This window comes from Emydura macquarii, unplaced genomic scaffold, assembly GCF_026122565.2.
Source record: "Emydura macquarii macquarii isolate MOO-44397 ecotype Brisbane River unplaced genomic scaffold, CSIRO-AGI_Emac_v2 contig_3062, whole genome shotgun sequence".
NCBI lineage: Eukaryota > Metazoa > Chordata > Testudines > Chelidae > Emydura > Emydura macquarii.
In genome coordinates, this window is record NW_027133199.1 from 6,481,877 (window position 1) to 6,500,419 (window position 18,543).

The following is an 18,543-nucleotide window of genomic DNA, read 5'->3' on the forward strand; positions in this document are numbered from 1 at the left end:
GTCATTGTGAAGAAAGTAGTTACAAAAGAGGTCTTCAGTCTGGCAAAAGCAGATTAAACAGCCCAAGTGACTGGAGTAACGGTTCCCTTTCTCCCTTTTCCTGATGGGAAATTGCTGGGTGTTCCTAGAATTGTTTACATTGTTTGTTGTTCCTTAAGATATGACACAGATGCCTAGCACTTTTCCATAGCTGCTTTCTAAATGACTTCTGAAAAATTAGATAAGTTGACAAAGAGGATACCATATGACTTTGAATAGAGTGACAATGTTTCTAATATAAATTTTCTTATGGGGTGGTTTTAATGTTGCTTGTAATATAGCCATGCTCATAGACTACTAAAATAAAAGGCATGGCTACTTCTGATGGACTAGTGGAATGAGAGAATCCCCTCTGAACTGTTACAGCCAGAATAACTCCTTGAGTAGCTGAAATTATCCTCATGGCCACTGGATGTCACCATTATTCTGAACACAGAAAGCTGACACGCTGGTCAGCACCTGGCAATGGTTTTCATACAGAAATTTTCTTTCAAAATGGTGTGTTGAAAATGCACACAGCACTCCTGTTACAGTGATACCTGAACTAGAAACCCTCTGACAGACAGATCCATAGCAGTAATCACTTGAGGAATGAGAGGAACGTGTCCCTCACATACTGACAGAGACATTCCTAGGGTAAGGCGAATCGGGCGACCGCCCTGGGCCCTGTGCTTTGGGGAGCCCCGATCCTCTGTGTGTGGGCCCACACAGTGTGGTTTGCCCTGGGCCCTGCACTCTCCTAGGGATGGCTCTGTGTACTGATTTCAAATGCCCTGTAAATGTCTCCTTTTTGATCCACTGCAGGACTCATGCCTCACTTCTTTTATGTGGTTGCACTTCTGGGCAGCACTCCTTTACCACTTCTTCATCCTCGTCTTAAGTTATCATTTAAATACCTCCTAAGGATAATACTGTGATTCTGTTTGCCCTTAAGTTAAAGACCAGATTTGAGGTGACAAGTTTTGGGTATGTTGTAATGTCCACATTGCTATTTTTAGCATGCTAGCTCAAGTGGACTTGGCATGCATTGGTTCTCAAACTGGGGGTCACGACCCCTCGGGAGTCATAATGTGGTTATGTGGGGAGCTGTGAGCGGCACCGGCTCTGGCTGGGCATGGTGCTGTGAGCCTCCCTGCTTCCTCATGGGGGAGGAACATGAGGGCAGGGGAAGGGGTAGTGGTGATACCTAGATACTGCTCACTCACCCTGCAACGTTCCTCCGTGCCACCCCCAGGGGGCTGTAAGAGGGGAGTGAGGAGCAATGCCAGGGCTTCCTGCATCTAAGTCACTTCCCCCCCTGAGCTGTGCTGTGAGGTGAGCATCAGGAGTTGCTGCTCTCTGCCCTTCCCTTATGCAGCCTGGGGAGGAAGTGACCTGAATGCAGGGAGCCCTGACGTTGCTCCTCGCTCCCTCTACGCCCCACAGTCCCCTCGGGGGGTCGTGGAGGAGCAGCATTAGACAGAGGAGCAAGCCACAATACCAGCCAGCAGGCAGGTTAATTTCCCCAGATGGGCGCGGGGGTGTGCGCGCAGGGATTAGGGGCGAAGGGGGGAGGAGTACAGGAGTTAGGGGCGAAGGGGGAGTAGGGAGCCCAAAGGAGCCAGGGGTGAAGGGAGAGGGGGCGCCCATGGGGGTCCGGGGGTCGCACTCAGAGGCTTGCTGTGGGAAAGGAGACAACAATACAAAAGGTTTGAGAATCACTCCAGCCCGGGAGATATGCTCCCGGCTGTAGTGTAGACATACCTATTGAGGTCTGTGTCAAAACTCCCACTGACTTCAGAGGGGTCAAGATTTCATTCTCCGAGTATTTACATGTGTGCTGTTCCCGTTGAACTCAATGGGAGTTTTGCACGTATTTGCTTGTATTGTGTTATGAATTCCTTTCTGTAGAAGTTATGAAGTGTCAAACATATTACTGTGTGTTCCTTTTGAGTCTTTTTTTGTATTTTTCAAAAGTGCTTCATATCCATTTATCTAAAGCAACATGTTTTGCAGCATAAAGCCTCTTAAACAGTATGCTTAAAGTACTGTTGTTTGATCAAGTTGCCTCTCAAAAGCAGGTGCAAGACATTTGCTAGCCTACTCTACTTTAAAGACCTCAGTTTCCCAATAGTTTCACATTATGAGTCTGTTCATTATGATGTGACAGATGCCTATCAAATGATTGCCATCTTGCTTTATTTTTTCCCTTTTATTTAATTGTGAAGTATTTCACAAAGCATTTGAAATGTGTTCAATATTTCCCACAGACTGTACATTGTGTTTTGGAGAAAATCGAGCATTCATGGTGGGTTATTAATGGATCTTATTGTCACTGCAAAGCAAATTCTGCCACCTGCCAATGTCTGAGTTTAATAACATCCTAACTGATGGTGTCATTGACTCTGAAATGTGGAGAACTTAAATAAATGTGCAGAAATTTGCAAGTGCAAGATCTACAAGCTACTTATAAACCAAACCGACAAAGAAACCCCAATGAACAGTATCTTGATGAAACCAGCAAACCTCACCAAGGGTTATATCCCTTGTAGCTGATTGTACTAAAATAGAAAAACTAAATCCTTTGTTCAGTTAATCTAAGATTAATTGGCCTTGTTTACTCTCATAATTGTTTAAAAAACTGACACACACTATTGTTGCATGTTGGATTGTCAGTTTCTATCAGAGATGGTTGAAAATAATTATTTGTTACAAATGTAGCTCCTTTTTCTATTCATGAATTCTTAACAAACAGATCCTGATTTCTTCAAATGCATTTCTTGTTCATAATTATTCACTGAACAACTTGAAAAAATAACTTTTAAACAATAGCTTCATACATTGTTTTATCTGCTCCTCATTTGTGTTGCATTGTTGGTCAGCTACATCAGATAGCATTGTTTCTGTTCCCTGATTGGATGATTGGAACTTTTTAAATAAGGAAATGCCAGGCATCCAGTATGAACTTTCAGATCAATAATCATTCATACTAAAATCCATAAAAGTTTCAGGAATTTTAATTAAGTCAGTGGTTGTCTGAACACTTGTTATAATGAAAAACTGGAGTGAATAGAATAAGGGCTTGGATTTGCCGATCAGATATTTCAGTAACTCTGTGCTATGTGGACTTGATCCAAAACCCATTGAAATCAATAGGAGTCTTGATTATCACCTTAATTGCCAACTTCCTCTGAGCAGAGTATGGCACTGTCCTTTTAAATGTGGAAATGCCAATGGACATTGAAACTATGAAGTTGCAATGCCTAATATATGAGGCCCTGCTGGAAGTGAATTATGCCATATGTGCCAAGTACTTTAGATAGCATCAAAGTGCTTTAAGTGATCTTTTATTTATGCAGTTTAGAGCTGAACAGATTTTTATTTTTACATGTTTTTAGATCTGGTAGGATGGTTGTGGGTATGATCCTTAAATAAGTGCAAAATGTTTGTGTCCTCATACACATATTTGGGTGGCTGTGAATAGGTGCATTGAACAGGCAAAGGCGGGGTTCAATTAAGGGAAGCCTTCAAAATACACTGGTGTGGTTTAAGATTTTATCAGAACTTGGCTGTGATAGCCTGCAAAGGGCCACTCAACTGGAATGATACTTGTAGCTATTACAGACTCTCACTGGTAAAATCTTTTCACTGCATTGCATTTATATTCTCTGGGTTCTGTGGGTTGAGAAATCAGGTGAAATGCTGGCCCCATTGTAGTCAATGGGAGTTTTGTCATTGACTTCCGTGTGGCCCAAGATTTCATCTATATTCTCAAATAAGGTAGGTAGAAGTGTAATACAATATAAAACTAGCAAATGCCACTCAGAACTATCATGTGTGAAATGTTTGAACCAGTTTAATCATCTGATATTGAGCCCTCTAATGAACAGAAACTGCCATTTTCTCCTCTTTTGTTTCATTAACTCCTTGTTCATTTATCTTGAAAGAGCTGGTAACTGCTTGAGTATCTTTTTTTTTTTTTTTTTTTTTTTTTTAAAGTCAGAATATCTGAGATCCATCTTGTCACCTGATCAGAGTTCTGGTTGAAGTTCCAGTTTGAATTTTTGGAGAGAGATACATTACCACGTGAATAGGCAGAAAGTTAGACAATAGGGAGAAAGTAAATAAAATACCATAAAATTAAAATTAGAACACTGGGAGAAGTAAGAGGAAGCCGAAGAATAACTTAAAGTAAATGAAGAAGAAAAACCAAACATTTTATTTTAGGTAACAAAAATACTTTTCAATAAAAGGAGGCAAAATGAAAGAAAATATAAATAAAATTAGATAGGTTTTCTGTTCATTAATATGAATAACTTAAAACCAAGAAAATCCATTTAAAATGAACACATAGTACACAAAATAGATAAAGGCAAACTAGAATTGAAATAAATGAAGGGACAGTAAAGGGTCCTTTCTTGCATAAGATATGAAGATTACATTTTGAAAACATTTAAAGAGTTTATTAATGTAATATGATTTACAGACTATGCAAGGGATAAATCCTTCGATGATTGGAGTATGCATGTACAGGTTACGGTTACATAGTTGCATTTAAACGTGCAGTATAGAGTAAGATTGTGTGTGTGTGTGTGTGTGTGTGTGTGTGTGTGTGTGTGTAAATATATAAAATGTTTGTATATAGTGGAACTTTATATGTATATAAACTACATTCAAAGAACATTAAGGTTGCAGAGTCAAGCACTCAGAAGTTAAGAGCCAGAGTGATGCAGTCTTTAATTACATGATCACATCCTATTTTTTTCACGAGACTCTTGCATCATTCAGTGCACACTATGGATGGTGCTCACTCAGTGAGCAGCTATTCAATAGTTGGTTTTCTATTCATTGTTCAATGTGTGTCCCCAGGCCTTATTTTCTGCACAGTATTCAAATCCTTCTCTGAATACAGAATTATTAATTTCCTTATGAGCTTTTCTATGACATTCATCATCATAGTGCCTGAGTACCTCACGACATTAATGAGTTTATTTTCACAACACCCTTGTAAAATAAAGGGGCGTTATTATTCCATTTTATAGATGAGGAACTGAGGCATACAGACATTTAACGTCAAAAGTGTCTGCTAATTTTGGGTGCCTAATTTGCATGGCCTATGGCATAATTTTGTAGAGAACTCAATAATTTAGAGCACTTTATATGTTAACAGTACAGCCCTCTCTAACTTTATTTGCATCTTGGAGTGCTCAGTGTCTCTGCAAATCAGACCGCAGGTGTCTCATGTTGGGCAACGAGAAAATGAGGACTATGGTGGCTATCTGTGAAAATTGTGGTTTAGGTGGCTTGCCTGGCATCACATAGGAACTCTCTGCTGTTTGGGGTATGTCTACACTTTGAACTAGAGGGATGATTCCCATCTTGACGAGACGTATCAGTGGTCGTTCTAAATGAGCAAGCACGCTATCAGCAGTGTAGCCACAGTCTCATGAGCAGCGGGAGGTGCTAGCCATCCTGAGTATGTTACCCGTCTGATACCGTAGGCATGTACACAGGGTGGCTAGCCCCTCCCACCATCTGCACTGCTGTGGCTACATTCTGTTTTTAGTGCACTAGCTCAATCAGAGTTGGTATGGATTTGCCACCTTGACCTGGGAGTCACACCCCTCGCTGGAAATGCAGACATGCCCCTGCTCTCAGGGGCCTCTGACATCCAGTAAACAAACAGTCCCCCTCTCTTGTGAAAGGTGGTTTCCTTTGTCTTCTCAAGTGAAGAAAATGAGATGGGCAGGGGGAAGGAGAAGGGTGTGATGCTGGCAGGCCAGTTGCCAGCTCTTGCCAACGCTGCAAGCATTAGCAAAGAACTGACAAACAGATAGCTGGAGAGCAGACCAGCTCACCTGTATGTTAGTTTTGCTCAAAATAGGTATTAGTCTTATAAGAATGTATTTAGACTCTATGAAATGTTTGTAAATTGCTGCATGCATTAACTTCACTTGTAAGGGCTGTATTCCATGCCATCAGGAAATATGTACATTTTGCTTTATAGCTTTGAAAATGTTTGCTCTGAACTTGTGAACCCAGGTATGGGAATAGTCTCCCCTGCCCATCCAGGCGGACTATCAAAATTTAAGGGATGTCAGACACAATCTTTGATAATTTCCCCATCCACCAAGCGAGAAGTATGTGCAGAAGGTCTCATCCCATCACTTTGATTGCTGGAAGAGGAAAATAAAAATTGTTGACGTGAAGGTTTTTCATCTCTGTGCTTTTTGAACTCTCACAACACCAGATAAACCAAACTATAGCCAGAAATTCCCAGGGGTTATCTCCTGGGTTTGCTCTGAAAGACACTTTGGATTGAGAGATCTCTACAACTCTGTCCCTCTTAGGATTTAGATGGTAACTCATTTGTGTGTATATGTTTACTTGTTTTAATCTGTAAATAACATTATTATTTCTCTTTTATAGTTAATAAACCTTTACATAGTTTATTACGGGACTGGCTACAGGAATTGTCTGTCTTTGCTGTAAGATTTAGGGTACTGATTGATCTGTAGTAAGTGACTGGTCTCTTCAGACTGGAGGCAACTTGAATATTTTGTGATTTTTTTTTTTTGGTGTAAGTGACCGGTTATCACTAAGTCCAATTTGTCTGGTGGTAAGATAGATTGGAGGGCTTAAGGGGACTGTCTGTGACTCCATGTTAAGACTGTTATAGTGATCCAGGAGTTCACATTTGTTACTGGCTTGGTAAAATCTAATTATAGAACATACCACCAGTTTGAGGTACCTGACCTGTCTTTGACAGTCTGCCCTCATGTAGGCACTCACGGTCATGAGCCACTCCAGACCATGTGATGGAGAATGAGATGGGCAGAGAGAGAGAGAGAGGGTTCTTTTAGGGGTGTTTACCCCTACTATTTATAATTTCAGTCACACTTGAAAGGCATTTTCATCTGAGAACCAGAAGACAGTCTGTGTGGAAGGATATTCCCTATTAGGATTTTTCACCTGTATATGCTCACATGCAGGTTTCCTTTTGTTCCTTCCCATCCCCCTTTCTGCTTGATGACTCTGTTTATTGCTTAAATGCAAATTCAGGTAAACACACACTCCTTTGTTCAAGACAGGTCTGTTTGACCAGGTTGGTGCTATGTGAGCCTGAACATGTATTTTTAATGTCATACAGAGCAGCCCTCAGTGAGGAAAGAACAGGTTCAGGACTATTTAGAAAGGCTGAACATGTACATGTCCATAGGGCCGGATGCAATGCATCCAAGGGTGCTGAGGGAGTTGGCTGAAGTGATTGTTGAGCCATTGGCCATTATCTTTGAAAACTCCTGGTGATCGCGGGAAGTCCTGGATGATTGGTAAAAGGCAAATTTAGTGCCCATCTTTAAAAAAGAGGAGGAGGAACCCGGGGGCAACTACAGACTAGTCAGCATCATCTCAGTCTCTGAAAAATCATGTAGCAGGTCTTGCAGGAATCCATTCTGAAGCACTTGCAGGAGAGGAAGATGATTGTGAACAGTCAGCATGGATTCACCAATGGCAAGTAATGCCTGACCAACCTGATTGTTTTCTATGATGACTTGCTTTGTGGATGCGAAGAAAGTGGTGGATGTGATATATCTTGACTTTAGCAAAGCTTTTGATACAGTCACAGTATTCTTGCCAGCAAGTTACAGAAGTATGGGTTGGATGAATGGACTAAAAGGTAGACAGAAAGCTGGCTAGATCATTGGGCTCACTGATCAAGAGCTCAATGTGTAGTTGGCAGCTGGTATCAAGCAGAGTGTCAGTCCTGGGGACAGTTTTGTTCAACATTTTCATTAATGATTTGGAGGGTGGAGTGGATTGCACCCCCAGTAAGTTTACAGATGACATTCAGCTGGGGGGAGTGGTGGATATGCTGGAGGGTCGGGATAGGATACAGAGTGACCTAGACAAATTGTGGGATTGGGCTAAAAGAAATCTGATGAGATTCAACAAGGACAAGTGCGCAGTCCTGCACTTCGGATGGAAGAATCCCATACACTGCTACAGACTGGGGACCGACTGGCTAAGCAACAGTTCTGCAGAAAAGGACCTGGGGGTTACAGTGGACAAGAAGCTGGATATGAGTCAGTGTGCCCTTATTGCCAAGTAGGCTAACTGCACATTGGGCTGCATTATGACTGCACGTGACTTATGAGGAGAGGCTGAAGAAACTAGGCTCATTCACTCTGCAGAAGAGAAGAGTGAGGGGAGATTTGATAGCAGCTTTCAACTACCTGTAAGGGGGGTTCCACGGAGGATGGAGCTAGGCTGTTCTTAGTGGTGACAGATGATAGAACAAGGAGCAATGGTCTCAAGTTGCAATGGGGGAGGTCTTGCTTGGATATTAGGGAAAAACTTTTTTCTCTAGGAGAGTGGTGAAGCACTGGAATGGGTTACCTAGGAAGGTGGTGGAACCCGGATTGACAAAGCCCTGGCTGGGATGAATTAGTTGGGGTTGGCCCGGCTTTGAGCAGGGGTTTGGACTAGATGATCTTCTGAGGTCCCTTCCATCTCTAATCTTCTATGACTCTATGAAACACTAGTTTGAACTACAAGGCTCTGATTATGACCTCCCTTGCCCTAGGCTACACCATGTAATGCAAATAATAGTCTACTGTATCTCCATGGAAGCCAGTGGAGATACATGAGTGTTAAGCTGTTTTGAGACCAGAATTGGACACAACATAATTAGCTAAAAATAGTTATATTCTGGTGATCTACTTCTCTGTATCAATCCCGGTTGCTATGTCATAGTGCGCGCGCGCACACACACAATAGCACTTGTATTTTATTAAACTAAATATTAAATGTTACATAAATGTTTCACATTTGAAATTGCAGCAGTCTCTTGAGTTGCCGGCTGACGGCTGTCCTTAAACTTTTTTTTTTTTTTTTTTTTTTTAATTTTCACATTTTATTAACTCTAACAGAAAAGCCATCACAAGACTAAACGTACACTATCCTTTAAACTTCTACAACTATCTCTCATCTTCCCCACTCCCACCTTCCTTTTTATTCATAGACTGAAACAGAAATATGAGTTTTCCTGCTTTTTCTACTCCCAGTCGATTTCTTAACTGAAAGTGAATTATACCAAACGATGAAAATATTCTCTCTCTGCCTGCAGAGGAAGCTATTACTGTGAAAAGTTGGCTTAGCAACTTGAAGGAACTCTGTTTCAAGGTGCCTGGCTAATGATTTCCACCAATTCAGGAGAGTTACTTTGTTCAAAACATCATCAGTAAACATGTACTGTTTAAAACTCCAGCCTTGAAATTTATTATGACTGGCATAACTTACGAGTGATTTTGAGATGCCCATTCCATGGCAGCATCATCTTCTTCTGAAGGTAGGCATCTATCTTTATATCTGAGGTCGAGAATGTTTGCAAGAAAATGAGGTGGAGTTAGTGCTTGATCCATTTGCTTCTTTATTGCCTGCAGTTTAACTTCCTGGTGAGGTATTTCTTTCTTCAATGTCTGTAGAAGTGCCTTCCAAATTTTGACAGCATCAGCAATGCAGCAACAATTTCTCTGAAGTTTGTTTAAGGCTATGAATATAGGCTTCAGTATACTGAGCATATCCTGTACATTTCTCTCTAATCCAATGTAAGATACTTTGGATGAGATACTTCCATCTATTTTATTACTGCTTTTCTTCACAAAGTTTTATGAGAATAGGCCAATTCTTAATAAATTGTTCAAAACAATCAACCATAGAATTCCATTGAACATCTTGAGGGAGAATTAGTTTGGATCCTGCTCTCTCCAGTAAAGCTGAAGCAAAATGGTTGTTACGGAAGTATTTTGTGACTTCAATATTTTTTTTATTCCTGGAGAAGACGTACTTAAGTCTTTGGCTAAAAGATGCATTAAATGGGCACTGCAGCCATATGTTATTAAGGAGCACCCTTCTGTTTCCTCTTCTAAGTATCTTCTCATCTTTGCCACGTTTGCAGCATTCTGTGACAAAACTACGCACGTGACAGTTGAATTTTTGTTCACAGTTTAATTCATTTTTATGAGACTGTAAGTGTAGGTTTAGCATGTTTGTGATGAGATTTAATTGTAACTGTTCCTTTTTTAAATGACAGAAATTTAGTATTTTAGTGATTTAAAAAAAATTTAAAAACTGATTTTTAAAAAAAGTTATTTTAAAAAAAAATTGATTTTTATCCACCCTGCTTCAACCTTCTGTAACCTGAAGCCATTATTTCTTCAGGAAGCCATAGCAACTGCAAATATCAACTTATGCTGGCCCACAAGAATGTAATTGTGTTATCTTCAGTAATGTGGGGGAGAAAATATTGCCACTGGCTCGAAAATTATTTAATTTTGAGCATTCTTGGCTTTGTAGCAAGTGCAACTTTTAATATGTTCTTTTGAGGATATGGATATTTTATATAGGAAAGCATATTTCAGATCTGTCACTTCTTCTTAAAGCACTGCCCATCAGACCTTTTTATGCTCTAGCTTCTATAATTCTGTCCTTAGATCATCCAGTTCATTTTCCTGGTAGGATTGTTCCTTACAGAACATTTGGTAGCATTTCATCAAGTCTATTTTTAAAAGTCCAAGCTTACACTACTTCTCTTGGGAGACTATTCCATGATCTAATATTGGTACATCCCATTGTTGGATTTATGTTTGTATGTATGTGTATATTTATAGGGAGGGATGCTAGAGCTGTCTATAACTAAGGTTGGCCAACATTTCAAATTATACAACCCTGTTTTTAGTGATTATATGGTTTGCAAAATTTAATCGTTTGCCCTAAAATTTTGCATGCCAGGTGTCTGCCTCAAGCAATGTTTTTGTGGAAAATTTCAGCCATTTCAGAGAACGAGGCAGGGGAAAAATACATTGTTTTGCCTATGTAAAAAAATTCTGACAACCTGGCCTGTGGAAAACAGTTTGTGATCATGTAATTAAAGATTGTATCATAATGAATACATACAAAAGAGGTGATTAAAGTTGCACAGACAACCTCAATTCTGTCATTTCCTAAGTGTAGTGTTTGTGTGTACTATATAATTGTATTAAGCTAGAAAATCAATTAAGAGTGTAGTTCATTTAAAAAAACTGCAAAAAAGCTTATGACATAACTAAACCAGAAGGGATAGTTTAGTTGACCTAAATGTAACACACTCAATGTTCATATTCTGTTTCCCTGGACTGTTTGGTGCAAATAGATTTACACATGCAGTTCAAGAAGTAGAAGCCTGTGCTTTTGTTGGTGGTAGTCCCTAGTTTAGTACATCAGCACATATTTGACAGGGACAACAATTAGCTGATGTCACTGCATGAAGAGTTGTAACTCTTGTAACTGATCACTTATGTCTAATGATACAGTATTTTCTTTCTCATTTATGTCTGTTTGTCATGAAGGTGTTCAATATAAATATCAAAAAGGTCTGCTTCAGAACTAAATTTGTAGTTACATCAACACTGCTTTGCTGTCAGACTTTCCTGCTCTGTCTTGCTATGCTGTGCTGCATCAGAATCTCCAGGGCACAGCACGGAGAAGAGTATAAGCAGTTGGTGAGGATTTTTAATTGAGAAGGTTTTTTTCATCCTTTTCTAGTAAGGAATGACACACACAGAGTGCGTGCAGTGCTTATCTACAGTGCCATATAGGGGCTTTGATGAGCTCGATAAAACTAGCTGTAATTTGCTTCCACAGTGTCACCTGAACACCAGTATGGAGTTAAAAAATTAATTTTTAGACTTGGGAGTGCATTATTCTTTAACTGTTCACTTTTGTATTTATCCATGTTTATTTTGATCTCTAATGAATCTTTACACTATAAGGAAATCTGCTTATTCTTTATGTAGTGGACATACTGGAGAATCTCTTCTTTCAGCAGTATACATAAAATTTATGTGAGTCGCTCTCATTTACAGTTAAAATCAGAGTTACATGTGCATACCCCTGTGCATAGATGGGATAGACTCCAGGGAATTCAAATAAGTGTGCATACATGTTTGCACTTGCAACAGGGATGGTTTGTTCTTCTTTGATTGGCACTTGCATAAATGAGGAGTAATCCCATTTTGGGAAATGGAATTACACCAGTACAAAACCAGAGTAGGCAAGAGCAGCATCAGACTTGGGTTTCAGATTTTGGGTTTTTTTTTTTTGTTTTTGTTTTTAAATATCAACATACTAATTTTGCTGTGGCTGTGTTGTGCTTTGCAGTTGTCACCGAAATAATATGAGCAAATCAACTTTTTGTCGCTGTTTTGTTTTTTTCCTTTAAAGAACAGTAATGCTCCATCCAATATTTGAAGAATAGGCAGCAGTCTTTGGCCAGGCCTACACTAGAAACTTTTGCCAGTATAATAATGTTTGGTAGGGAATGTGATTCTTTACTACATTCTTATACTGGCAAAAAGCACTAGTGTAGCTGCAGTTTATACTGGAAAAAGAGTCCTGTTGCCAATATGATGTTCATTCAGGGAACTAGTATAAACTATACTGACCAATGAATTCTTTTTCTGGTATATGTTGCGTCTTCCCTGGGGCGATTTGCCAGTATAGCTGTATCAGCAAGCACGTTCTAGTGTAGACTAAGCCTTTGTGACAGGTGAAAATTGTTTTGCATCAAATGGGATCTTAAATCAAATGGATTTTACTCAGGCATATATTTTATATCCAAATACCAGGAGAACTTTAGTAGTTCCCTTTCTAGACTTACTTATTTACTAACCCCCAAATAAATACATATTAGAAGTAGTGAGATGATGATTTTAAAAACCTTTTACATGTTAACTTTTTGTATTTTGCTGCTTCAGATGCACTGAAATATGTTGTACAACCAGCTACTTTATAATTTTCTATATCATTGAAGGTACAGTCCCAAAAACTAAGCTCCATCGCTTCTCAAAGCCTCATTGTTTGTTTGATCTGCTTTTAAAACTGCTTCTCCCTATGACTTTATACTTGACTTAGACTCAAAGGTCGCCTGGTAACTAATGGTACCTTCAAAATTTAGTAAAGAAAGCTATAAAAAATTGTTTCTGGGGGGCCATAGCCTGCAGGTAGAGACTTAGGACTACATGATCTTGCTGAGATATTGTGGCTGAATGACTGTTAAATGTTAGCGTGATAAGATGAGGAGAAATCCATCCATTTCTAGTGCTATGAGTCCTTTCACTATGTGTATGTGTAGTTATATATAATAAATCTTGTCATTGAACTACTTAGGAAAGTAGTCAAAGATTTCTCTGTGAGGGAATTGTTCTGCCATTACTTTATAATATAGGATTAAAAGATGTTCGGCTCCAATCCTGCAATGGAACCTGCCTGGAGGGATTCCTGACCCCCTCATTTATGTCAATGGGGCTCTACACAGAGGACTGGCCACATGGATGCATACTAATTACATGTGAATATTACATTTTCAGATCAGAGTGCTGTTTTAAATTGGAGTATTTTATTAAAGCTTTTGTTAGAATCCAACAAACACACACAGGGTTGCCTAAAACCCACTGCGGGAGCCTCTTTCAGGAGCATCACACTCTGCTCCCCAAAGCTACGTCCCTTTTATTTCTTTAGCACAATTTCAACCTTTAAAGAAACCATGTGCAGGAAAATATAACCCTGGCATTCTGTCAAGATCTTACGTCAAAAAAGTGACCTTAACATATAGATAGTTTCTGAGTGCTGCACAAAGAACCATCCTAGCCTCTCTACTCATATTGAAAATTTTAAAGAGTGATCAAGTCAAATCAAGGCCCTAATTCAGCAAATTACTTGCATGTGTACCTGACTTTAAGTACGTGAATAATAGTTCCATTGACTTCAGTAGGATTATCTTCCTGAAGCATGGCCTTAGTGACTGTATTCAAGTGCACCTAAATCCCCAGCTATCAGCAAGACATTAAAATCCTATGTCACTTCAAATAGTCAGTAGAATGAGTCAAAGAATAGTTGTGGGTGATCCTGAAGAATTTGGGGGAGGCATTTTATACTAGGCTTAGAAAAAGACACCAGTAGAAAATAGAGGGTGAGGCTTTGTGCTGTGCTTCTAAAAAACACAGCACAGAATTCACAGCCTGGAGCGATGAATGGGGACTAAGGTGGCTTTAAACTGCTTTTTTTGGCCCACTGATCATTACAGACCTCATTAACTGTCAGCCTACGCTTCAGTGCTTACTTGAATTGGAATGGATTTAAGCACATACGTAGGTGCTTTTCTGAACAGAGGGCCCAGCTTTGCATAGCTCTGTCGACATTGCATTATGGGTGATTATGCTGCCCTCCTATTGACTGATGCCCAACTCTACCCTTTCCAGATGTAAGAGAGCTGGATGCAGAGTAACAATTATTAAGAGCACAGTTCCCTCAGACGCATCTTTGAGTGCTTCCCATTTTATTTATCTAGCAGCGAGGCATGTGATATACCTCCTCCCAGTGGCAGATAAGGCAGAAGATGCAGTTTATCGTAAGCAGTTTTCTTGTCATACAGCTAAGCATTTCTACCTAATTACAAGCTGTAAGTTGCTGAACTGGAACTCGGAAGCCACCCAGTACAATAACTGAAGCAGCCACTGGTGCATGACCTGGCAACACTGAAACACCCTGGCACCCTTCCAGGAGCCTGTGAGTGAGCTCATGTTGGTGTAGGATATTAAATCAAGAACCATATGCATTTCTCTCTGTATTTTACAGCACTGAAATTGTACACAGGAATTTTAAAAGCTGCTTCGGAGGGCTACCGGGGTAAAACTACCAGTGGGAAGACTAGCAAGGCTTCTCTGCAACTAGCCCTTTGGGTGCTGGCTTTGTTTGAGGTAGCCACGAATAGTAAGAAATTTACCCATGGTTCTTTGCTTAGTCTCACCTAGTTTGTCCATAAATGAGTATTCCAAAAGATTAGAAGTAACATGACAAAATTGTCTGTATTTGCCTGTTACCTGTGTGCAGTTAGTTAATTAATTTAATAACATGATATTGCAGCAGCAAATCTCTACATTTGCAAATAAAAGCTCAGATTTTTTTAAAATACTTTAAAAATTGAAAGTGGTGCAAGACTCAGTTCTGAAGAGTTTGGGAGTAATTCATGGCTGACCAGTCCTTTGTAACACATGCTCCAATTCTTGACCAAGTGCTGCATTCTTTAAGCCTAAATAACTCTAGTGCAGATGGCTTGGCTGTGTGGGGGACTGAGCTCTGTATATGAAGTATGATCGAGCTTTAATTTGGCACTGCTCATACTGTCAGTGTGAAGGTAAAACTCTGATACTGATTTGTCTCTCTTGTTGGTGCCAGAGCATCTGCTAATCCTTACAAGTCCTTTAGACAGCAGTGAGTCTTAAAAAATGTTTTGATTTGAAACTTCCTTTCACACTCAGTAAAAATAACCACCCTTTAATCATTCCATGATCCTGGAGATTTTAGAATTTCAGTTACAAAGACTATTCGCTTTCTCCCTGATGTATGTGTTTGCAATCTGCCTACCAATATTTCAGTAAATTGGTCATCCTGCGCGGACTAGCAGACAGTTATTCTGTTGAGTGATGGGATATATTTTCTAATATTACTTTCCATAAGAGTGCATTTATTTCAAATATTTTTCATTTATACATTAGCTGCTGAAAATAGGTTCCTTCCCCTCCCAAAACACAAACACTCTTTTAGTAAGATAGGACTAAATAAATGAAAGTTAACAGAAATGATGCTGTGATCACTTGTGGAGTTCTGCATCTTTAAATGTGAAGTGAAGTTAGGTTCAGAATAAAGTCTGTGAAACTGAATGATAAGCTGATTAATTCTCTGTACCCTGCACATTATGATCTAGTGAGTAGAACTGGGTGAAATTTTTGATTCAAAACTATTTTGGTGAAAAATGCAGATTCAGCGACACCAAAACATTTTTCAGTTTTTTGTTTGTTTTGTCAAATTGTTTGTGTTGGGGTGGGAGGGAGGGGAGATACAGGAAAAAGTCTAAACATTTTGACTTTTTTTAAATGAAGCGCTTCAATTTTTCAGTTCAAAATGACTGTTTTGAAATTAGCTTTCATTTTTATTTAAAAAAATACTTTGAAATTGCATCACATTTTGTTTGTTTTGATTAGACTTGAAGTCAATTTTTTTTTTTTTTTTGAATTGCCACCAAATAAAAAAAATGCATTATTCAGACAGCTCTACTAGTGAGTAAAATGTGTCGGAATCTGGGTGCTGCTTTTAATGTGGTTGTATTTTGCACCTATCTTTCTGTTGCACTTCTGTGGTGCCTAATCTAAAACCTGTTGAAGTCAATAGAAAGATTTCTATTGAATTTTGTGAGTTTTGATTGAAGATTGTGGTGTCACCAAAATCTTGGTATCCTTCTGTCAGCAATTGTCTTTATAGAAACTGTTAACACTTTGGAATGCTCAGGCTGAAAACAAAAGTCAGATACACAGGGCACCAGCAGGAGGAACACTGAGTTATACAGAAGAGAATCTCTAATTTCAGCTCTTGTATCCAATGCCTTAGTGGACTGTGGCGGCAGGGAGGAACAATTGCTTGGAAGTCCTGCTCAGTCCCTGCATTGTGGGACCAGAGCATGCTCACTACTTATGGAATATTCAGAGAATTTAGCTGTCAAACCAACAAATCTCTATTGAGCATGTGCAAACTGAGATTTCCAGAACACCTTGTCAGTTTGTTTTTGTTTTTCGGCAAAATAATTTTTTTCTCTGGTTCCATGGAAGAACTTAAAGAATTCCAAAGTGGTTTCAGGAAACTGACTGGGATGAAGAGAGAACCCTGAGATATAACGACATCCCCCTTTTCCCCCCCCCCCCCCCCCACCCCCAAAAAAAAAACAACAAAAAACAAAAAACGAGAAAAACATTTTTCTAGAATGTCTTAAGTTGATATGAGGAACCTGGATTTGGATAGTGTAAATCATGAGAGAAGTGAATGGAAACAGAATGTGATTTTGAAGTATTCTAGGGCTTAACTCAAAGCTCATTGAAATCAATTAAAAGGTTCACAGGCCTGTAATGCCAAGAATATTTCTCAACACATACACAAGAAGAAAGCAACAGATTGCTCAATTTCCCTGTAAAAAGGGCTAAAAATCTTAAGCCTAGAGGGGAAAACAGTAGACGTGGCAGGTCTGTATGAACTACAAAGTCAATGTGCATTAAAATGCATTCTTAGCAGGTGAGAGCACCTTTTATTATTGTTTTAGATAAGGACTATCAAGTCTTTTTTTTTTCTCGTTGTGTAAATTACAATAATAAAAAGTACAATTCTTCTATAGAGGAACCAAAGGAAGATCAATGTCTTGTACTATAAAAATAGATTTTTTTATTGTACTGTGCTAGCCTGAAATTTATTATAAGGACTGTGTTCATTCTCTTTTATAGCTTTTCACAATAATAGTATTAAAGTTTTAAAAGATTTATTTGAAGAAAAGTGAAAAACTGAACCTATGGAGTACAGATTTAGTAAAGGGTAAAGGTTTATTGCAGATAATAACTTGGCAGAATATTAATAATAATCTACAAAAGCAATTCAGTTTTTTCTCCTTTGCATAGTGTCCTTGGCACTGTGATAAAATGTACAAGAAATCTGAGGCCCTAATCAAGTGTCAGATTTTTATACATCACTTTCACAGACTGAATATAACTTTAGAAAAATTTTGTTATTGTTTTACTTTTTACAGTGTTTTGGGAAGTCACGATGGACTTGAAATGGAAATGAGCTAGGTTTTTGACAATTAAAAAATAAAGAAATTATCATCTGCTTCTAGCCCTCCACAAAGCAAAACAGCTAGTTACAATAGCTATGTTGTCGTTTTTTATAAAGGTTTGTTATTCCATTAACAAGGGCCCATCTTGTACTCAGTCTTCTCTATACCAATTAAAATGTCTGTCTCATTTCATTATTAGTACAACAAATAATGGACTACTGCTCATTCCATCTCAGTTTATGTCTACACTTCAAGCTAGGGGTGTGATTTCCTCTGCTTGTATACACATACGCACTAGCTCTCACCAAGCTCGCACAAGTAGTGTAGCTATGGTAGCAGCAGTAAAAAGTCATGCACACAAACTACCTGAAACTGGTGGGTAGGTACATGGCAGGGCTCAGCTGTGCCTCTGCTACTGCTTGCTGTGCTTCTCTGCTCTTTATACTCCTGCTAGCTCAATGAGATCTTGCGCTAGTATCTGTACGTGAGCAAAGGAATCCCGTCCCTAGCTCATAGTGTAGAGATAGCCATAGATGGCTAACAACTCCTAGTGTTCCCAATCTAAATAAAAAGCTTCCCCCTCAAACTCCTCTCTTTCTAAATGCTTGAGAGGAAAAAATAGGCCTTGCAGCATGTATAGTGAGGGGTGCTGTTGCAGAAAAATATTGAGATGAACAGCCTCAATTGTTGAGCGTAGAGCTAGTTGGAATATCCCCTCGCCGCCGCCCCCCCCCCCAATGGAAATTTGACTTTTCAGTGAAAAATCCAAAACCAAAATCTTTGACTCAGAAATGCCACTGCAGGGCCTCAAGAGAGTCGCTTGGGTGTCCCATGTT

At 39.2% G+C, this 18,543-nt stretch overlaps 1 protein-coding gene across 4 annotated transcripts in view; it reads left to right on the forward strand.

The window, feature by feature from the left end:
* The window catches only part of SLC2A9 (solute carrier family 2 member 9), a 222,903-nt gene that overhangs the window by 75,749 nt on the left and 128,611 nt on the right, over positions 1 to 18,543 (forward strand). The gene's annotated exons all lie outside the window — the stretch shown is intronic.